The sequence below is a fragment of the Taurulus bubalis genome (assembly GCF_910589615.1).
Source record: "Taurulus bubalis genome assembly, chromosome: 15".
Classification (NCBI taxonomy): Eukaryota; Metazoa; Chordata; class Actinopteri; order Perciformes; family Cottidae; genus Taurulus; species Taurulus bubalis.
The window spans coordinates 6,304,537-6,309,131 of record NC_136603.1 but is presented as its reverse complement, the minus strand read 5'-3'; the positions used below and the strand labels follow the sequence as shown (position 1 = coordinate 6,309,131).

The window sequence follows — 4,595 nt, the reverse complement described above, 5'->3', positions numbered from 1 at the left end:
GTATGTATGCAAGACTTTCCACATTTTTATTGAAGGTGCCTAAAAATCCCACTGTGCATGCTGCAAGAAGATTGACTGAAAGAGACTGAATTCATCAGTTATTGTCTTGTGTTGGCTGGCACCGTGTGGTGATCAGAGGTGTCAAGTAACGAAGTACAAATACTTCGTTACTTTACTTAAGTAGACATTTTGGGTATCTATACTTTACTGGAGTATTTATTTTTCAGACGACTTTTTACTTCTACTCCTTACCTTTTCACGCAAATATCTGTACTTTCTACTCCCTACATTTTAAAAATAGCCTCGTTGCTATTTAATTTTGGTTTGTTTTCACTCCGGCTTGTCATCGTTCAAAAACACACACAAAAAAAACCTCTCCGCCCCGTTGTGCACAGATACGTGCGTGCGCACACAGGTGAGCACTGAGCACACACACCAGCGGACAGAGCGCTGCGAAAAATATGTCGCGTGAAAAGCAGACCGCTATATCTGCGTTTTAAACACTTCCAGGTTGAAGATGCAACAGCAGCTCTCCTGTGAGGAGCAACCGGAGTTCTCCTCGCACCGGAGCAGCTCTCTGAACCCGGAGCAGCTCTCCTGCTCCAGGTGAAACAAGCCAAAGTGCTCGTGTCTTCTACCAACAATGAGCTGCTGGCTTCACATATTACAAAAGTACAAAGTACACGGATATAAAACGAAGTCATTAATAAATACATGGACAAATGCCTGTACTTTCGGGTAAATGGTTACGGTACGCCGTTAACAGGTTACGCTTGCGCATGCGCGATTTGACGCGAAGCAGTGAGCTCCGTGAGCTCGTCTTTTCCTGCTGTTGCGTTTCTCAAAATAAAAAAACAGATGTAAGCTCAATATTGAGCATGAATTGAGAGAGGCCGTATCAAATCTACAACCCCGTTTATAACATATGTGTCGAGGAAAGCAGCTCACTGCAGCCACTAATACTGATACAACCTGATGGCTCACATATCTGCACTCATTCTGTTTTGTTTGGCAACAAAAATTAAAAGCTTATTGTTTTCCACAATGAGCTATTTAGTAGTAACTAAATATAGTTATATATTTTTGCACAGATAGAACTTACACAAAACATTGTCTGATGGGGAAATCTGATTTACTTGAAAGTGATTGCAATTTTCTTTATTCTGTTATTTATAAAAGCACAGATGAGTCACACAATTATGTTATTTACAGAAAAGGTTTGAGAACCACAGCTTTAAGTGTTTGTGTCGGAGTCGCGACCGCCGCCAATTTTGCACTATTACAATACTTATAGGCAACTAGTTATCATGTCTTCCGCTCCATGAAACACATGTTTATGCTCAGTACACATATGGTACTTTAATGTATTTGCATTGTAACAAAATGTGGTCATTTTAAATGGGCATATATGCAGCTGAAACGGGTAGCCTAGTGCATCTCACATTTTTCAACATAATATTTTAAAACATTATAGTCATTATGGCCTTTATAAAAATTATTGTTTTGGGGGGAGGTGGGGTAGTGCACTATAGGCCCCTGAGACGCGGCTTAAGAGTTTGTCCTTAATGAAAAAAAAAAAAAATCCCCTTACATTAATTTTACTTTTATACTTTTAAGTAGTTTTTAAACCAGTACTTTTACACTTTTACTTAAGAAAAAAGCTTGAGTTGATACTTCAACTTTTACAGAAGTATTTTTAAACCCTAGTATCTATACTTCTACTTGAGTAATGAATGTGAATACTTTTGACACCTCTGGTGGTGATAGTAAAGCAGTGCATTTGTGAACCATAAACCTCTTCATTGCTTGTAAGGGTTGGGTTGTTTAGATTGGTTACACAGTTCTTCAAGGGAAACTTTACAGAGGTCAGAGGTCATATTGAAAACGGCGGCACATACCATAACCTGATGAACAACAATTAACTTCCTTATGTAGAGGCTTTGGATGGTATAGCTGGTAAATATTCTGCAGATGTGGAGGAACTCTCACTGCTATCCTTAATCAGACTGTTAGTGCCTTCTAAATACATCGTCAAATCTACCTATCCCCCAGAGAGCACTGTGGAAATACAGAGGGATCGCAGCTTGACGAAAACAAAACTGTTCTAAAATATATCTCTAATTGATTGAGCCCTACTTGCTCTAGTTTTCATGTGAAGGGATGCTCCAGAGTAAACATCCTGTTTGGATACATATTGGAGAAATGTTTACATGAAAAGGAATCACTCTTTTCTTATTATTTTGTTCTTGCCTTTTATTATGAAGGTATTTCAACTATAACTTAATCACCATGTCTGCATAGTCATGTGTCGAAGCATAATATTTTTGCAAAGCTGTTTACTAACATCATAAATATTAGAAGAGGGTTAACAAATCTGAAAGTATGAGCTAGAATCAACCCTGTTAACCTCCCACATATAAAAACATTAATGTGTAGTCAATGTGATGTGATTATGAAATTACCAACAAGCAAGACTTGGATGTTACAATGGTGAGCACATGATATAGTCTTTTTACAAGGATTCCAGCCTACAATGTTCAATTAAAAACAGTCAAATATTCCCTTCTGGGACTCTGGCCAGGTGATTCCAGTAACACACACACAGCAGGCCCTGCCTGAAGCCGGAGGGCCGTCACACTGCACCACATACTATATCATGATACTTATTTTTATTTCTCTTATCTGTATTTACTTCTGTAATGTGCTGCTAAAACACTATATTGCCTTATCTCATCTAATCTTATGCTTATTTGAGGGCAATTAGAAACTTGAGCAATCCACTTGAAAACAAAAGTCATGTCATCACCGATAACTAAAATCAAACAAGAAAATATAATAATACGTTTTGGTTATCTGTTCGTCTTAAACATTACCTTTGGGTTTTTGAAACACTTTTTAAGTCACAGTAGTAAATTGCTCAGTCAGTGTGAACACATTAGACCGTTTAGCAGAACAGCCTCTTAAGGTGTTCATAAATTCCTCTCATTTTTAGTCCATAAATGATTGGATTAAGAAGTGGATGATATATTACTACTTGTAAAGCCATTATCAAACGTAAAGATTTCGGAAAATCAAATTCCAGTCGAGCAAGAAGTACATCATATGCACTTAAACAGGAAAAGCTGATGAGAACCAGCAGGTGGGGTAAACATGTCTGTGCAGCTTTTCTCCTGACTCCTTGACATCGATAGGTTATTACAAGTATCCTGGTGTATGTAAAAAGTATGAAGAGCACAGGGAGAAGTGCAGCACTCACTAAAACAACCAAGCCATAAACATGTAGCATTCTTGAACGCACACAGTGAAGTTCGTGAACTGTGCTGTTGCAAAGTATTCCTTTCAAATGAAAGTTACAGATTTTCTTTTTAGCACTCAATAACATTGGGACTGAAAGCTGACAAGCGGGCAGAATCCAAGCAGAAATCAGCAAAATACAAACAGTTGTTTTTCTCATGATGGTTGGATATTGCAGAGGGTTACATATAGACACATATCTATCATAAGCCATGACCGACAACAGGAAGAAATCTGAACTACCTAGAGAGTAATATGTAAACCACTGTAAGAGACAGGCTGAATAAGATATGATCTGTTTTTCTGATAAAAAGTCAATCAAAAGCTTCGGGTAGATAGCAGTGCTGAAAAGAACAGAGTTGATTAACAAAGCTGCAATGAATATGTACATTGGCTCATGGAGGGATTTGTGAATCACTATAATGCACACAATAGTTAAATTACTGCTAATTATTAAAACATACACTGTAAACATGATCACAAAATAAAGATATCTATATTTGTGCACTTCCACATGCCCATCAAAAGTGATGTATGTCACATTTATTATATTATCCATGAATGATATATCAAATGAAATGATAAAATAAAAAAGGAGCTCATGCAACCAGCACTAGATTGTCTTATTCAGTCTTCAGTACCTGACCTGGATATGCACTGGTGTGACCTGGCAGACACAGGAACAGGAAAGTGATCTGTTCGAGCCGGTTTGATGTTTTTATGAGACTACTTCATCCTCTATGGATCTCATTAAACTCTCCAAAGAATGAGTTACGTAAACAACTTGATTCTTGAGGCATGAAGTCATACATGTTTTCTATGCCCCATGAAAAAACATATCATCACAACAAGTGTCAAACTTTATTTTGCACTAACCGATTTTTGTTGGAGCACGTCATAATTAATCAATAGCTGTTTGGGGCCTCTTTAGTTGTGCATCCCAGGCTCAGGTCGCCGACCTTGCAGAACAGTAAAATTTGCCCCTGGTGTTTTTTGCCAGTGGACCACACCGTAGGCCAATTTCACCTGTTTTAGACCGTGAGCAGCCGTGTCTTGGGTGTGTGACACAATGGCAGATGTATTTCTCAGAAACCAAAGGAAGCACCATGTTCAGTTGTTTTGAGAAAGCTGAAGCAGCAGCACCACAGGCCAAGGGTTTGGCTTGTTTTGAACAGGCATGCTTTGAACGAGCATTTCACTAGTATTAAAAAAATAACTGAGATTAAAAACATTTTTTATTCAACATGCATGATGAATGGAATAGTGAGGTGTCTTTGGCAATTACACTCCATAGTGACGTA

At 38.1% G+C, this 4,595-nt stretch overlaps 1 pseudogene across 1 annotated transcript; it reads right to left on the bottom strand.

Moving 5' to 3' along the window:
- Positions 1-2,988: 2,988 nt before the first annotated feature.
- LOC306747499 (olfactory receptor 2AT4-like) lies at positions 2,989-3,853 on the bottom strand (annotated as a pseudogene). The gene has a single exon. The product of its transcript is annotated as an olfactory receptor 2AT4-like (transcript).
- Positions 3,854-4,595: the final 742 nt, after the last annotated feature.